Source organism: Alligator mississippiensis, chromosome 11 (assembly GCF_030867095.1).
Source record: "Alligator mississippiensis isolate rAllMis1 chromosome 11, rAllMis1, whole genome shotgun sequence".
In the NCBI taxonomy this organism is placed as follows: Eukaryota; Metazoa; Chordata; order Crocodylia; family Alligatoridae; genus Alligator; species Alligator mississippiensis.
In genome coordinates, this window is record NC_081834.1 from 52,065,197 (window position 1) to 52,084,345 (window position 19,149).

The 19,149-nt window shown below is 42.7% G+C and overlaps 1 pseudogene; it reads left to right on the forward strand.

Moving 5' to 3' along the window:
• Positions 1-17,705: 17,705 nt before the first annotated feature.
• LOC132243666 (olfactory receptor 6B1-like) lies at positions 17,706-18,792 on the forward strand (annotated as a pseudogene).
• Positions 18,793-19,149: the final 357 nt, after the last annotated feature.

Sequence of the window (19,149 nt, forward strand, 5' to 3'; positions counted from 1 at the left end):
GACATTGAGATAATATTTTCAACTTCCCGCTGGGAAAGTGCCTACTTCTGTTTTTTCAGGAGTGCTCAGACACTGTAGTAATGGGTGAGCGTAGAAAAACATCTCTTGTTCTAATAACCAAATTAAGGCTAGTAGTAAGCAAGGGGGGGAAAGGGAGGGGGCAAACATAGAATACAAACCTTCACTCAAAAAAGAAGCTAGGCTTTATTAATACACATCATCCCACAATAACAATTTTTCAATCAGTGTTAAATTGTAATTCACGTCATAAAGAAAAGGAAGGTCTGTGTGAACTTGCACCATCATTGAGTTAGATTAACTCATTGGTTAATTCATTCATTCAAAACTCACCTTTATAACTCTAGAAGTGGTCACTGCAGCAGAAGGGTGGAGGCTTAGAAGGTGAGCATGAGTAATCCTCTAGATCTACTCCAGAAGGTCCTGGGACCTGTAGTTAAATAGATCCCAGCTGTCCTCAAGTGTATGTCCAGACTGGGCTACGTACTGCTGCACTGATGTAAACAGAATTGCTAGTGTCCCCATGTCTTCACTCTAGCTTCTCCCCTTCGAGGATCAGAGAAGTAAAATTAGTCTTTGAACCCTTGCAAATGCACCAAATGACAAAATCATTTCCCTAAGACTGTAGAAAGCTCATACTTTAAAAGGCTCATTGCAATTTTAGTATGATCAGGAAAGCTCCCCCACTACAAACATGCTTGGGATGAGTTTACAAGGAAGCAAAACCTGACATTAATTGGTTCTGAGATTTTTTAAAGCATGAGGTATATTTGTGTGTGTGGGCGCTAATTATTAGGACTAGTTCATTAACAGGGGACAGGAACTTGAAGGGCTCAAGCCCAGAACAGTTGTCCTTAAGGGAACCAATTAAAGAAAATGAAGAACAGGACACTCATTGCTCAGGCAGAAAGAATAGATTACATAATCTGCCACCTCTCAGACTGATGTCTGGCTCTAGAATAGATAAGGGAACTCCAAAACGAGGGAGGAATCTTGCATTGTGTTATTTGGTTCTAGTTTTATTTCCATGTTCATCCATTTACTGAATTTTCTTTTGAGCCCCCAGGATATAATCAGGTTATATCAAATCTACTGGAGTGATTTGAATTACAAAGGGTTTGCATAGCGGCAGTGCAAATAGATGATTCACAGAGATTCTCTGGCCTACAGAATTTAGCACACAAAGCTATGGACAGTTTTTAATCCCTTTACTGCTTACAGTTTCTGGAGGAGTAGGAGGTGCTTTTCTGTCTGTACCTCAGCCTATGGACAGTTCTTGAACTATTTTCTAAAATAATTTTTCATTTGGTTTCTTGGTGTGCTAAGCTTCCCACTGACCTTAGTGGTTAACTGATGACAACATCCCATTTAAAGTCCAGAATGACATTCAAGTAAAAAAGTCCTGTCAGGAATTATTTACAAATCCTTATTTTTCTGTGTGTCCCACTTCAAATGAATTACAACTTTCTGAGATGGGAAAGCCAAAAGAACCATTATATCATCTCATTTGACCCTTTCCATACCTGGGAACCTGATAAACAGTCTATACGGTGCTCTGAGTTTGTTTGTTAAGGTTTTTAATACACTTGACTTAGACATTTAATATAAAGAGAGAGGAAGAGTGCTAAGAGCCTGATGAGATCTGTTAAAAATAAGCATTTTTAAAAAAATTAAAATGACCTCTTTAAAAAACTAACAACATAAAATTTCAATATGTAGAAAATGTTCTGTTTTTGCAACTCAATCAAATAATCAGTTTTTAGGGTTTTATATCCATTCCCACTTCTCTCTCCCATTTGATATTCACACTTCTTTCTCCCTATTTGATATAAGAGAGAAAAGAAGAGATAGGAGTTAGATACTTAAACTCAAAGGAAAAATTTAAATTAGCTTGGTCCCCAAACCTGAATAATCCATCACCAAATTCTCAAAGGATTTCATTCATGGCTTTCACTTCCTGGATAAGTGGACTGTCTTTAAGCTATTGGTCAAACACCTGGGAGAACACTTCTGAATGTCTTATTTTTGTTACCCACTCCATGGCAGCCCTCAGAAGTGGAAGTCTCTGTTGCCATTCACACATAGAGGTATGTAATGGATAGCTTGAGTTGGACATCTAACTCATGAGAGGGCAGGAGTTCAGAGAGACCTCTGGTACTCTAACCTTCAAGTTGACTATGGCAGTGCTTAGCACTACTTTCTCTATATAGAGCACTTTAGTCACTAATCTGAATCACTCAGGCATTTCTAAGGTCTTCCTATTCATCCAATGGAGATAGTAGGGCACACCACCCAGGGCACACACTTGGAAGTCAGGGCCGGAAACACCTAAGTCAGAAAACCCACAGAAGTTACTTGAATTTGGGTTCAAATCTTCATCCTTTGGCTTTTAATACATTTAAAAATCTGCCTTACTTTGGACAATAGGATTCAGGCTTTTAAGTCACATGAACAGGTTGGAGGCATTCATCCTAATTATTCCAGGATTAGCTGAACTGATCATAGCTCAGGTTCCCTAATATCAGAACAAGAACATGAGAATTCAGCATTATTAGTGAACTGTTGCTTAAACTGAGCAAAATTATTGATGTATTAAGGATGACAGCTTCTTAATTTATATAATTTTATCACACACTTTCAATAATCACTGATGGATGATGAACTATGCTTCCTATTTGCTTACATCATAAATGGCCATTACTAACCGAAGTTCTTTGAAGATGCATGTATACCGCAGGGACATGCCCAAGTATCCAAGTTACCTTTCAACTACCTAACCTTTGCATTTTCACTGACCATTCTTGCATATTGGCTTCTGGCTTCTATCCCATCCAGGAAGAGCACAGAATGACTGCAGATGCTCCCTCTGCCTAAAGAAGGGTGTTTGTACCCAAAACTTTGCAAAGAAGAATTTTCCCAATTAATTTAGTTGGTCTAATAAAAGATATTCAAAGAACCTTGTTAAACTACCTAGTAATTTAGGCCCAACGGCAAAGAATTCAGTGCAAACTTGAACATTTCCTGAGAAAGTGGGTAAATTGTACTGTACTATAGTCCATGCTACCATGGCCAATTCTTACCAGTACCAGAGCTTCCTAGCTCAAAATGAGCTCAGATGCATCTATACTATTCAGTTGCTTCTGTGACCACATTATAGATATTCATTGGGATTGCATTGAAATGTGAGTCCTGGCTATGAATATATGACCATGTTATAGAAGATCAGGATAGCTGATAACTAACCTGCCATCTTCTTTATTCATCCTTTTACACCTCATTTGAAAGTGAAGGGGAGCTCATGAAGGGGAGTGATACCTGGTTCCTAGGCCCAAAGAGAAAAGTTCATGTGGTTTGTAGGCAGAGGTTATTTTTGAACTTGAAAGAAGCCCCAGGCTCTATTTTGATCCACAAGTCTGCTACTGAAATGCTCTGTTCCTTGCCAGCACCCCTATAGTTTCATGGCCTGCACATATCCTCTTCCACTGCCCCCTGACTAGTGGTCTGTCCTGGACTCTAAACCCACTACTCTAAACTTGAGGTACTTTCCCTGGAACCCCCCCATGTCACCTCCAACCTCCTCTTTAGTCATGCCCATGCTTTTATGAGATAATACAAACCAAACTGTAGTCGAACCCAGAGCTGAAGTCCTTCAAGGATCCAGCAAACTCCTACACTCTATCTGCTGGCTCTCTCCAACTTTCTTGGATATCAGATCTACCTGGGTTCCCCTTGCCTGCTGCCTGTCCCCTGAGGAGCTCTTCCCCATTTGGTGTCCTGGGCCAGACACTTCTCTAACTGAGTTCTCTCTGAGTCAAGAGCTAAGTTTTTAGTATGCTGGGATTCACCCCTTCTGATCCCATGACATCCAACTCACCCAGCTTTTACTCAGCCTGCTCAGTTGGCCTTTACCTCTGTCTCTGTGGCTTATTTCAGAGGCATCTAGGCCCAGATGACTGCTTGCGGCTCCTCTATATTTTAACTTGGGCTTCTCTGCAGCTGGCTTCTGCTCACCTGCCTGCTATGAGTTTCCTATTAGAGTAACAGGGTCCTTTGACCTCTTATACTATCAAGCAACATTATCTGTTTCTTGATGAGAACGGTTTCTGTCTCAGTTCTCAGGAAGATGTTATCTCACTATACCACCTATCTTGTACTTTGCTTGCTATTTCCTCTCCCAACATACCTCCAACAGGCCAGTTTTAACAGGAGAACAGGTGAGGCAGATTAGCTAATGTGTAATGTGTGGTCTGGCAATTAGGACACAATGGTGGGAAATAAAGAGGTATAGGTTTATTCTCTTAATGAGGAAAGCCTAGAACCTGGCTCTCCCCCTCTTCAGGCAACCACTATTACTTTGAGGTAAAATATGAGTTCCCCCTCTCCATGTTTGGCATCTAACACTACTAGTCATCATTTTTTGCCTGTGCTTTTGTAATCATCAGGCTGTGGCACTTGAACATCCTATTGTTCTCTTGCAGAGAGTAGTTCAGCTTGCTCTCCCTACCATCTTGTGCGGCCCATGCTATCACATGCCACATCTTGTTCTTAAGATTTTTAAATGTCCTCAGCTCAGCTGGGGACTGGGGTCATTAATATTTGTTCTCTGCACAGCAGCATCCCAAGCCTAGCTCAGATGAGCCTGTGGCTACCTCACATAAATCCAAATGTTTTCCCACCTACCCAGCAGAGCCCAAACCCCTGCCTCTTAGCTGACCCCTTTCCCACAGCCTAGCCCCCTTGTCCAGGAGCATACTCGGTAGGTGTGCAGATGTTTGAATGTCTACAATGCACATAGAATACAAGCCCTTCAGTGAATGTCAGGAGACTTCCCTAAAAAATATAATATTTTAGCCAATGTCCATTGTTTACATTTTTCACACCTGAAATAATCCATTACATTCCTTTAGTCATTTTTGTTAGTCCTTTCAACGCCTGCTGTTTCTCGTGAGATACCATAAAGAGAGTTTAATACAGGGTTCCAAGCAAAGGTGTATCAATGATAAAGAGAACAACATCCTCATATTATCAACATTTCTTTTCCAGCCTATTCTTCATGCCTACCATAAATCTTCTTTGCTTTTTTCATTCCTTCAAATGAGGGTTGGAAGGGACCTCAGGAGGTCATCTAGTATAACCCTCGGCTCACAGCAGGACCATCCCCAACTAGATCTTCCCAGCCAAGGCTTTGTCTAGCTGAGTCTTAAAACCCTCCAAGGACGGAGACTCCACAACTTCTGTGGGTAACCTGTTCCAGTGCCTTCCTACCCTCCTAATGAGAAAGTTTTTCTTAATATCTAACATTGATCAAAGATTGAGGTGGTTACTAGAATGAACAGACATTGTTCCTGAGTTGTGACTCATAATTATGATTAGTTGAAATGATCCTTTCCAGTGAGCAAAAATTCACATTTGTCAACAGCTAGTTTAATATGCTCTCATGCTGCCCAGTTCTTTGGTTTTGTGGAGTTTCTCTGGGCCCTGAGTAGTTCTCAGTAGTTCTGTGTCATCTGCAAATGTTACCACTTCCCTGATCACCCCCATTCTCAGATCACTAACAAATGTAGTAAATGGCGACAGTCCTAGCATGAAATCTATTTGTGGTTTCTCCTTGAAAATAATATTGAACAAAATAACATCAACCCCCCGTTATGTAAAAAAAAAAAAGAAGACTATGTATGGTTGTTGTGTGTTTCCTGTCCCTTAGTTACACCTTGAGCAATGATACACCTTTGCCTCATATCCTGGCTATCTTGTTCCGATAATAATGCCTTAGGAATTTTTCCAAAGGTCTTTTTTTTTTTAATGCAAACATCATATTTGAAATACAAAATATATATTTGCATCACATCAAGCAGACTACAAACCATCCACATAAACTTATAAAAAGTGCAATATTCAAGCATTCATTTAAAACATATGCATTCATTCACCATTCCAGTAAAGAAGAGGATAAAAAAAAATCTTCTCTTCCCCTAATGTAAAATCAATATAAGATACATTTTGATTGCTTTCATTGTCATTTATAATACACTGGTAATGTGTTAATATACATGCAGCTGTATATGTATGTGTGCATGTTTATACATGTGTATACTTATATTCATATATGTATATATGTATGTGTTTATATATATATATATATACACATAGATATATACATGCATATTTATATGCATATGGATATACATACATCGATTAATATATATGCATATATATATTGTCTGCTGAAAGAATTGTTATATATATATATATATATACATACATATATATATATATAAACACACACACATACACACACACATATATATATAACACACACAGACATATATATATAAACATATTGCCACAATTTCTGGATCATTCTTATAGTTCTTCAGGATTCATTTTTTTCCATTGAGATATATTTAGAAATATTCTCGAAATGATGTGATTACCCACTCCTTTTCTCCTTCCCCAGTTCTGCCTGATATCAGGATGGTCCTGTTTAATAGCTCAGAGAAATACTAATCCCAAACAAGCCATTATACCAAGAGTCTATGTATGCAAGTAAGTTAATTTAGTTGATTTAAATCAACAGAGTTAAAAAAACAACCCACAAATGAAATGGAGATTAAAGCAGCCCATGTGCAGTTAGCAAGGATAAGAGGTAAGACTGGGAAGAAGAAAAATCACTTTAGGGGAGGGAAGCCCTGTTTTGTCTAACCAGGGGCTCAGAGGCTGATAGAGAGAGGGGGAATGATTAAACAACACCCTCCACTGATTCATGCGATCTTTTCGGTAGAGATAGGTAGTTTTGGATAGTAGATGGCTCAGCTCAATTTACATTATTTTTTCCTACTTTCAGCTTTTTTCTCTGTATCAGCACACTTATTGAAGTGCATCTGGGAACTTATTCACCATCTGACCAGCTGCAAACCCCCTCAAGAGAGTCAGCCTGGTAGAAGATGACCCATTTTTCACCAGACAAACAACACGGCGGGCTTTAAACTAGGCTCGTCGGGGGGAGGGGAGTACGAGGGCAGGGGAAGCTGTGGACCACCAAACCATGTGGCATCCACAAGGACAGCCCAGCCTGAAGAAGGAGAACATTGGGAACCTGAAAGCCATGGGGAGGCCAGCACAACAGAACAGGTAAGGAACAAGAAGGTAAGAAACAATGGGCCCCATGGGACTGGGAGCAGGGGGGCAGCAAAGGCGCCAGTCGCAGGGCTCAAGTGCCTATATACTAATGCTAGGAGCATGGGGAACAAGCAGGATGAACTAGCGCTCCTGCTTGCACTAAACACCTATGACTTAGTGGGGCTAACAGAGACCTGGTGGGATTCATCCCATGACTGGGCGGTACATATTGAGGGCTATAGATTGTACAGAAAGGACAGGTCGGGGAAGAAAGGGGGGGGGGGTTGCACTTTATGTCAGTGAGCAATATACATCAACCCTCATCAAGACAGAATCCGAGGCTGAGGAAGTAGAAGGATTGTGGGTTAGGCTACATGGGGGGCAAGGAGAAAGGGATTTGGTGGTAGGGGTCTGTTACAGACCCCCACACCAAGGGGAAGAAATAGATGCAGGGCTCCTGAGGCAACTCTCGGAGACCATAAAAGCTAAAGAGGCGGTAGTCATGGGGGACCTAAACTACCCGGACATCTGCTGGGAGACGCAGACAGCAAGGTCCCATCGCTCACGCAGGTTTCTAACTTGTGTACAGGACCTCCACCTGACACAGGAAGTGTATGGTCCCACTAGGGGGAATGCCATACTGGATCTGGTATTGGCAACGGGAGATGACATGATAGGGGACCTCCAAATCGGTAGCTATCTGGGAGACAGTGATCACCTTATGATAGAATTCAACATAAGACGTCGAGTGGGTAAGGTAACTAGTAGGGTGAAAGTGCTAGACTTTAGGAAAGCTGATCTCATTGCACTCAGGCGATTAGTCAAGGAAGCACTGCAGAGTAGGAGTTTTGATGGGATGGGTGCCCAAGAAGGGTGGCTGTGCCTAAAGGAAACGATCCTTTGGGCACAAAGCAAGACGATCCCCGAGCGAGGCAAAAGAGGGAAAGGGGCCAGGAGGCTTCCATGGCTGACCAGAGAAATCCAGGGCAGCCTAAGGGCCAAAAGGGGAGCACATAAAAAGTGGAAACAGGGTGAGATCACTAAAGATGAATATACCTCCTCTGCTCGTGCTTGTAGGGAGGCAGTTAGGCGGGCCAAAGCTACCACGGAGCTGAGGATGGCAACCCAAGTAAAGGACAACAAGAAATTGTTTTTTAGATACATAGGGAGTAAAAGGAAGGCCCAGGGAGGAATAGGACCCCTGCTAAATGGGCAGAAGCAATTGGTGACAGATAGAGGGGACAAGGCTGAACTCCTCAACGAGTTCTTTGCCTCAGTGTTCCTAAGCGAGGGGCACGACAAGTCTCTCACTGGGTTTGTAGAGAGGCAGCAGCAAGGCGCCAGACTTCCATGCGTAGATCCTGAGGTGGTGCAGAGTCACTTGGAAGAACTGGATGCCTTTAAGTCGGCAGGCCCGGATGGGTTCCATCCCAGGGTGCTGAAGGCACTGGCCGACGTCATTGCAGAGCCACTGGCGGGAATATTCGAATGCTCGTGGCGCACGGGCCAAGTCCCGGAGGACTGGAAAAGGGCTAACGTGGTCCCCATTTTCAAAAAGGGGAGGAAGGAGGACCCAGGCAACTATAGGCCAGTCAGTCTCACCTCCATCCTTGGTAAAGTATTTGAAAAAATTATCAAGGCTCACATTTGTGAGAGCCCGGCAGGACAAATTATGCTGAGGGGAAACCAGCATGGGTTTGTGGTGGGCAGATCGTGCCTGACCAACCTAGTCTCTTTCTATGACCAGGTTACAAAATGCCTGGACACAGGAGGAGGGGTGGATGTCGTATACCTGGACTTCAGGAAGGCCTTCGATACGGTATCCCACCCCATACTGGTGAACAAATTAAGAGGCTGTGATGTGGATGACTGCACAGTCCGGTGGGTGGCGAATTGGCTGGAGGGTCGCACCCAAAGAGTCGTGGTAGATGGGTCGGTCTCGACCTGGAAGGGTGTGGGCAGTGGGGTCCCGCAGGGTTCGGTCCTTGGACCGATACTCTTTAATGTCTTCATCAGCGACTTGGACGTGGGAGTGAAATGTACTCTGTCCAAGTTTGCAGATGACACAAAGCTATGGGGAGAAGTGGACACGCCGGAGGGCAGGGAACAGCTGCAGGCAGACCTGGATAGGCTGGACAAGTGGGCAGAAAACAACAGGATACAGTTCAACAAGGAGAAATGCAAAGTGCTGCACCTAGGGAGGAAAAATGTCCAGCACACCTACAGCCTAGGGAATGACCTGCTGGGTGGCACAGAGGTGGAAAGGGATCTTGGAGTCCTAGTGGACTCCAAGTTGAACATGAGCTGGCAGTGTGACGAAGCCATCAGAAAAGCCAATGGCACTTTATCGTGCATCAGCAGATGCATGACAAATAGGTCCAGGGAGGTGATACTTCCCCTCTATAGGGCGTTGGTCAGACCGCAGTTGGAGTACTGCGTGCAATTCTGGGTGCCACACTTCAAGAAGGATGCGGATAACCTGGAGAGGGTACAGCGAAGGGCAGCTCGTATGGTCAAGGGCCTGCAGACCAAGCCCTACGAGGAGAGACTAGAGAAACTGGACCTTTTCAGCCTCCGCAAGAGAAGGTTGAGAGGCGACCTTGTGGCTGCCTATAAGTTCATCACGGGGGCACAGAAGGGAATTGGTGAGGATTTATTCACCAAGGCGCCCCCGGGGGTTACAAGAAACAATGGCCACAAGCTAGCAGACAGCAGATTCAGACTGGACATTAGGAAGAACTTCTTCACAGTTCGAGTGGCCAAGGTCTGGAACGGGCTCCCAAGGGAGGTGGTGCTCTCCCCTACCCTGGGGGTCTTCAAGAGGAGGTTAGACGAGTATCTAGCTGAGGTCATTTAGACCCAGCACTCTTTCCTGCTTATGCAGGGGGTCGGACTTGATGATCTATTGAGGTCCCTTCCGACCCTAACATCTATGAATCTATGAACACAGAAAGTAGAACAAAACTTACCTGAAATCCTTCTGCTGAGTGCAGAGGGTTTCCCTGGGCCTGAAGCTTTTGGACACATACAAGTAAAAAAATTGTTTCTGTCTCCCAAACCCTCTAGGAAAAGCAGTAGGATAAATCATGAGATTTGCTACTATATTTATAGGGGCCTAGCCCATTTATCCTGGCTCAAAAATAGAACGATTCCTTTGAAATACTCTGTGTTGAACACTTTATACCAGGAACATGGCTGAGGTACCAGTCTGGTGTCTCATGTGGGATCAACAGGGAAGCCAGCACACATGGAAGACGAAGGAAATAATGACAGCACTATTACAGGCAGTTGCATCAGCCGCGTGATCTTCTTCGTGGTTCAGTAATAAACCCCATTGCTGTCAATTGACCACTATGCTGTCCAGTTAGTTACAATGATTTACACTACTGATGGATTTTCCCCAACATAATTAACAGAATTTTAGAATACAGCTAACTTTGTCTTCCTCTCTGTGATTCTGTAGGCTGTGGATACGGTCAGGGACTGACAGATCACACTGACCAATTCAGACTACAGGCCTAACAAAATCCTGAGTAATGAATAATATATGCTTAAACTAGTGTACAATTAATAATCAATAAGGTTGCATTTAAATAATAAGCGGCAGCCTAAGAAAGCAGATTAAGAATCAATTCATCAAGCCACTTATATTAGACTTATTGATTCTTATTGTAAGCCACCCTGCAGCTTGGTTGGGAAAGGCAGGTTGTAAATATAAAAATTCAATCAATCTGTGTGTGTGTGTGTGTGTGTGACCTAAGTGCCAAAAATGCCACTTACACAAAGGTCAGCATTTTATTCCCGGGTGCATAGCCCTATGTACATATGTACAACTATTTAATGTAGTCATACAGATTGGGAATGCTCGGTAGTAGATGAGGCCTATGCACTTGCCCCTTGTGGTGGCATCAATGCCCAAAAATGGAGTTGGCCAAAACCCAGGATGACTGGACTCAGAGATGACAACAGAAAAGGGGTATGTGTAGGGCTAGAGGCCTACCAAGGTGAAGTCCTGCATTCTGGCCCTGCCTCAGCCAGGCAAGGTTTGAACCTGACTATCCATGATCCGCCAGCAGATTACTTGCTCCATCATAGCTCAAGTGCAACTTTCTTAGACTCATCTCCTTTTGAAAATGAGTCACTAATATAAACACCAGAAAAAAAATGAGTGAAGAACAGTGGAGGGAAGATGCTTTTGCCATACTGGGAGCAAAGGCCATTAGCTAAAAAAACTCCTTCTCATGGCTGCCCAGGGACCAGCTTCTGACCAAACGGGCCCCTTAGGTGACCATAACCTAGACTTTTGGGGCCTTTGTACATACCGCAAAGTTGGCCTTTAAAGTGGCTTAAATGCCCTTTTGTACCACTTTAAAGGCGCTGCTGTTCGTACATTTGGCGGCTGTAATCATCTACCTCACAGCCTGTCAGGTTATTTATGAAAATAGAATGAGATATCATATTGAAGCCCTTCTTAAAGTCTAGGAATTCATCTGTGCTGATTTCCTTTCAACAATATTTCCCCTGGTGGGCTCCCACAAATGTGATCCTTAATGATTTTTTTCCAGATTTTTCCCAAGGATAGAGGTGAGACTAACTGGCCTATAGTTTCCTGGTTCCTCCCTCCTCCCCTCTTGAACATAGGGACCACACTGGCCCTTTTCCAGTCCTCTGGGACCTGACTGGAGCACCACGAGTGCTCAAACTGGCCAATTCCTTCCGCACCCTTGAATGAAGTTCAAATGGGCCCGCTGATTTGAACACATCCAGCCAAGATCACATGGAGATTTGGAGTAAGGTACCATCAAAATACTGATGACACCCAAACCTGTCACACTTTTTCATTTGACCAAAAGCCCTAGAGTCTCAGTCCTTACCCAGGGCCTGAGTGTAGTTAGATATTGGGTGTAGGTTAGCCATTGAAGTTGACAAGACAGAGGTGATAGTGATGAGCAGACCTCATGACTTGGGTGGGGTGGGGTGGGATATAAGGACACCTATCCTGGACACAGTTTGGCCCCCTCTTGTCACTCTCAGTCACAGCCTTGGGAGGCTTTTGGATACACTTCTGGATACCTGAATCTTCAGGTGGTGGCAGTGGCTTCCACCAGCTCCATCTGTGACACCATTTTTTCAGATTTGGATCTGGCCACCATCATTCATCATGCCTTCACAACCTCAAGGCTAGATTACTGCATTATATTGTATGTGGTAGCTGCCCTGGAAGCCTATTCAGAAACTGCAGCTTCTGACAGAGCTGGGTTGCCAGGAGCACATTACACCAATAATTTTCTGGGCTATATTCAGGGGTCTGTTTCTGATCTATCATGGTGTAGGCCCTACAAACCTAAGAGACTACCTCCTCCCTTACATTTCAGTATGAACCCATGGTTAGTCAAGGGCAGCTTCCTGCAGGGTTTATCTCCTTGCCTAGTTTGTTCACAGAAAGTACACTCTGAACAAACTCAGGAGGTCACTTTCAGTAGTTACTCCTGGCTTTGGAGCTCCCTCCCCCTTGAGACCTAATCATCATACCCAAACCTGGACATCTTTTGGAAGTGTTGTAATACCTGATTTAGGCAGACTTTTAGTAGATGAGGTTAATTTTTAGGGTATTGTTTTCTCATTCGTTATTTTGTTTGAATATTGTACCTGTTTTTATGACTTACCTTGTCTCTATTGTAAGCCACCCTATGCGCGTCTACATATTCATTAATGCATTCTAGATACTGCACATTACATTTAGTTTAGTACTTCCTCTAATAAAGTACTAATTAAATGAGAAGTACCTCCAGTTACTGCACAATAGTGCCAATGCATGGTTATTTAGTGACATTTACTGTGCATTAGTTTAGTAAAACTGAACAGTAGGCTATTAGCATGGGTTTTGCTGTGACACTCCACTGCACAGGGTTATTATTGCTCTTGAACATCTTCAAGAGCAAACTGGATGCTTATCTTGCTGGGATCCTATGACCCCAGCTGACTTCCTGCCCTTTGGCAGGGGGCTGGACTCGATGATCTTCCGAGGTCCCTTCCAGCCCTAATGTCTATGAAATCTATGAAATTAGGCTAATTCACAGTAACATCTCATGTAGATGCACCATCTGAGCCTTTTTGGGGTAGGGTAGTGTTATAAATCAATATACTACTCTTTACATTATTGTAAGGAAAAGGAGAACTATCTCTATTGCAGGGGTGGCCAATTATTTTGGGTGGAGGGTGACTTAACGAGTTTTGGTGAGCTGTCAAAGGCCGCATGGGTAGCCCCACCCACCCCTTGACAGTTGCCCTGCCTCTTGTCACCATCTTGGGACTAGAAGTCTCATCCCTAACCCCTGACCGTTACCACTGCAAGTCCCTCCCCTTGCCCCCCCCCCAAATACTCCAGGCTCCATGCTGCTACTATCCCCACACTCTGTGCTCCCCCCCAGCTGCAGCCTTGCCCCCACTGCTTCCCTGGCTGCTGCCTGGAGCCAGAAGAAGACCAGCGAAGTGGAGCAGGTCCCTGGGTGCTACAGCAGCAGCCCAGCACAGAAGCTGCCCACTAGCCATATGCAGGGCCCTTCCACCCATGAGGGTGGGAGCAAAGCAATAGGGTATGTTGGGGAGGTGGTGTACACATGGTCATCTTGACCCCACCCTTGTGGGGCACAATTTGTTGGTGGGGTCCATGGGCTAGATGAAAGTGCTTGGTGGGCTGGATCTGGCCCGCGGGCTGTATTTTGCCTGCCCCTGCTCTACTGACTTTGAACATTTCTTTCATATTCTGGGGAAGAAGAGACACTTTAATGAATTTAAGACAAAGCTAAATATAACAGTATTCAACATCCTCACAGTGATAAGAAACTCATCACATAAAGATTGCCTAATAAAACTCTTCCTTTCTTATTTTTCTTTCTTTTGACAGAAGATATCATCTCCTTGTTCCAAAAGCTGTAAATAATGGGGTTAAACTGTGGAGTCAGAACTGGCAATATCAAGGAGAGGAATTGTTCTCCATCCTTAGAATGGGCTGATATGGATTCCATAAAACAGTCCCATAGGAAGAGGGAAACCACAATAGGGAGTGAAAAACATGGGGATAAAGTTTTGTGCCTGCTTTCTCAGTGGAAGGCATTTTGAGGACAGTGGAGACTATGACCATGTAGGACAAGATGATGGGCAAAGAAAGACCAGCTTAAGGAGTACACCAAGTATGTAACAACAGGTTCATCTTTGTGGCTCTCAGTAAGGCCAGAGACAATACAGAAGCAAAACAGAGAAAAAATAGCTGCTTCTGCTAGACCTACAGAAGGGCTTTGTAAACATTATTGAGACTATTTGATTAAAGGCTACTGCTGTACCGATAGTCCATCCATGCTAAGTCACCTTTGTGCAGGCCCTATGGGACATGCTGAGAATTTATCACACAGGATTGCAAATGTCAATTTATTCATCATATACCATAACTGAGCAGTTATGAACCCGAACCCGAAAGCTTGCTTAATAACTATTCTCCAACTGTTTGGGTTGGTCTAATAAAAGATATCAAATTCACCCAAGGAACCTTGTCTGCCTATCATGATCAAGCTGTTTAAAAATGGAGATGCTTCAGTATTATTGACACCATGATGGTGGACAAGCAAGTGGCAAAGGCAGGACGATGTTGCTCATCTTATCTACGAGAATGAGTTGACGTTTTCTTCTCGGCATGAATTTCCTGTTTGGGGATAGAAAGTCTCCACCATTAAGATTACTCCTTATATGTCCTTGAATACATAAATTATAAATGCTCCCTTTTCACCATGTGAAAATACCCCAAGCACCTGAAATGCCAAGGGATACCTCATCTCCTCAGAGAATAAATAAATGAAGAAAGCAAGTATGTCATTTGTCCTTTGGTAAAAGAGACAAGGCAAAATATACCAAGAAGATCAACAAAAAAGGAGTGCTATAAAGAAGAAACAGACCTCTCTATTGAAAATCCTAAATTGTTTGACAAAGCACAGGCTACAGATCCTGCATCTTGGGCCGGAACTCTGAATGAAAGTGTTACATTGGACACACAGGTATGTGAATGCCTTGTCCAGAAGCTAAAACACATTTTGCCTCTGATTTGGGATGCTACAGGGGATGAAACTGGATGGGATGATGTAGTTGGGGACAGTCCTGCTTGGAGCAGGGGGTTGGACTAGATGTGACCTCCTGAAGTCCCTTCCATCCCTCATTGTCTATGATTCAGTATGAAACATACTGATTGGTCTTTATCAGTCCCATCTTCTCAATGAAGAATTCTCCCCTGACAAACCGGTACCTGCTTATGCTTGTTGGCGTATCTCAGGGAATCTTTCTTTCTTAATCTCTGTAATTTTCCCTCTGAAACCCTTCTTTTTTCCAAGTGAGAATGGTGGATGTATGTGGTGATACACAGGTGTTAGGTATTGCAGAGTTTCTAACCAACAGATTACAGTAAAAAAATCTAGATCTCCCCAGGTATTGCAGATATAATTAGAATCATTAGAGCTGAGAAAACCTAACATTTTTTTTTTTAATCTCTCTCTCCCATTCCATTTAATGTATTTTTTTACTTGAAATCTGTTGGTTAGAAACTCTTAAATAATATTGTCTTTACTTAAAATATTAGCTCTTTGGGTGATTTTTATGTGGCTTGGAGTAATCCAGGTTTGAAATGTTTTCAGGTATTTCAAATTAGAAGTCTAAAGTGTTTCACCTTTTGTATGTTTCAATTACTTTTTTTTTTTTATCAAAACCTATAATTTAAAAGAAAGAGAGTGAGAGAGAGAGAGAGAGAAGGGGGGAAAAGGAAAAATGCTAATTATTTTTGGTCCTCAAATCACCCAGAATCCTGTTTTAAATTTTTTGAGTCAAAATAATATTGGCATTTGGGTTGCACTTGTATAAAGAAAATTTCCAGAATTACCTTTCCCTCTATTTAAATGAAAACACAGTTAAGGTTCAACATGTGTGTGTGTGTGTGTGTGTGTGTGTGTGTGTGTGTGTGTGTGTGTATTCCCCCCTCCCCCCCCCCCATTCAGTAAACCTGTAAAAACTTAATAAGAGCCTGGAGGGCAGAAATTTACACAGAATTTTGAAGAAGTGATTTCTGAAAATTTTGAATCATTATGGGCAGGAGAATTTAGGCAGGTGGATTCTAGTCCCAGAGCCATAAAGGTACTTAAGAAGTTAAATTCCCTCAGGAGAAATGGGAGTTGGGTGCCTAAAAACCTTTGAGGATCTGGGCCTTCTCCCCTTTGAAAAATTTACCTGGGGTGCCAAACTTCCTTAGCCTCCTTTGAAAAGCCCAAGCTATAGGAAAACATGAGGTATTTTCTGGTTTTTGGATGTACCTGTATCAATGACAAAAAAATTCTCACCTTAACCAAAAGCATCAGGAAAGCATTCTTTTCCAACCAAAATATATGTAATAGCAATGATAGTTCATGAGCCCCAGGGCCTATGAAACTATTTAGAAGGGTAAATTTTATAGGGTTTTGAACTAGAAAGCTGGAATTCAAGCATGAGTTGCTTGATCTTTAAAGATGATGGTACAACTACCCTTGGTTTGCATGTTTTAGCCTGGGTTGTTTGTTGTTATATTTATACTTACAGCCAAAAAAAAATCTACAAAAGATCTAAGCCGTATCATTTTTAAAAACTAAGGGCCATCTATTTAGTGGTGCAGCTCATCAGCTGATGTAAATCAATATAGCACTCATAAAATCAATTGGAGTGAATTAATACAAGCCTTGGAAGTTGTTTCGGTTTTGCCGATACGTACCAACTGAAGCTATGGAAACTGATATTTAATGGGAAATAAATAGGGTTATCTGTCCTTGATAATTTGTCTAATATTGCTTAAGAGTGGAAGTTGTGCAAAATTTTCTAGTATTCACAATGGATTTAAGTTGTCTCCAAACACGCATATGGCAGAAAGGTAGAGAAACATGGTATCTACAGAGGTAGACTAGAGAAAAACAGCAGCAATACTAAGTTGCAGCAACTTGGTTGATTTTTGGAATTCCAGAGAAACTTTTATAAGTACAGACTCACAGATATGAAGAAAAAGAGCATTAGAAATCAATAGGAAACCCTGGATATGCAAATATTTACAGATATAGTATGTTGATGCTGTCTTAAATTCTATACATTCATTTATGTACTGCATCCAGTTTTGGCTGCCACACTTAAAGGATGTAGAGAAGCTTGACAGAGTCTGGAGAAGAGCCACTCATATGGTTAGAAACCGGAAGAACAAGCCATAGGAGGCAAGGCTGACAGATACGGGACTGTTCAGCCTACAAAAGAGAAGACTTAGGAGGGATTTGATGGCAGCTTACAAAAAAAATCAGGGGAAAGCATCAGGGGGTAGGTGAACAATTATTCACCAAAGCGCCCCAGGAAAAACCAGGCACAACAGTCATAAACTCCTAGAAGGAGGTTTCAGATGGGATATAAGGAAAAACTTCTTCACGGTTCGTGAGACCAGGCTCTGGAACAGACTCCCAGCGGGGGTGATGCAGGCACTTACACTGCAGTTCTTCAAAAGGAGACTGGACGCACACCTTGCTCAGGTTATTTGACCCCAGCAGTCTTTCCTGCCCAAAGCAGGGGCTGGACTCGATGATCGCATGAGGCCCCTTACAACCCCTAACTTCTGTCAATCTCTGAATTTTCCCTAGCGTTCATGGAAAACACAAACTGGGAAAATCAAACTTCTGTCACAACATTCATCCTCCTGGGATTTGGGGAGCTCCAGGCACTGCAGATTTTTCTCTTCTTGCTATTTCTAGTGATCTACATTGGGACTATGGCTGGGAACACCCTCATTGTTGTGCTAGTTGTGGCTGATCATCACCTTCACACTCCCATGTATTTCTTCCTGGACAATTTGGCTTGCCTGGAGACCTGCTACACCTCCACCATCTTGCCAGGTTGCTGGACAGTTTGCTAAGTAAAGACAGAACCATTTCTGTGAGCGGTTGCATTGTACAATTTTATTTCATTGCTTCTCTGGTGTGTTCAGAATGTTATCTCTTATCCCTGATGTCTTACGATCGGTATTTAGCAGTATGTAAACCCCTTCATTATGGTGCCCTTATGAATGATACGTTGTGCATACAGTTAGCAGTGGGGTCTTGGATCAGTGGCTTTCTGGCTATTTCCATAGTAATAATACTGATGTCACAATTACATTTCTGTGGTCCGAACCAAATTGACGGTTTCTTCTGCGATTTCACTCTGATAATGAACCTGTCCTGCAGTGATCTCCATGTGATGAAAATTGTTGGTTTTCTATGCTCTTCCATTTTATTGCTAGTTCCATTGGTATTAACCGTGTCATCCTACATCTGCATCATCATTACCATTGTGGGAATCCCTGGCAGTACAGGGAGGCAAAAGGCTTTTTCCACCTGCTCCACTCACCTCATTGTGGTTATGCTTTACTATGGGACGCTAATCATTGTCTACATGTTACCAGATACTGCTGCACCGAGAATCCTGAACAAAATGTTCTCTGTTGTCTACACAATTCTGACGCCTCTGGTCAACCCCCTGGTTTATAGCCTGAGAAACAAAGAAGTTAAAGAGGCCTTCAAAAAAGTGTCAGGAAAATGGTGGTTTTTACAATATCCCAGGCATTATAAGGTCATTTAATAAAAATATGAAGTGACTGTCATGTAGTATGTACCTGTTGAGCTTTGGGTCCTCGGAGCAAAGAACACTTGTTCTTTGAAGCTTTTAAAAATAAATATAATATCTGCCTTCTCAGCAGTTGTTATTTCCCATTAATAGATGTGTCAAGGTAGATTCCTTGTTCTATATAGTGAAAGGGGACACTTTTTGATAGCAAGAACACCGGGCAAGATGTGAAATGAGAAATTAGTGCTGCAGCTCTTTGAAACTCTCAGTTCTATTTTTTGGAGTCTGTGTGGGGAGAAGAGGATGGAGGACTGTTTTTGGACACATGTTCTCCTATATGAAAGGCAGCAATAACAGGTCATATCAGAAATT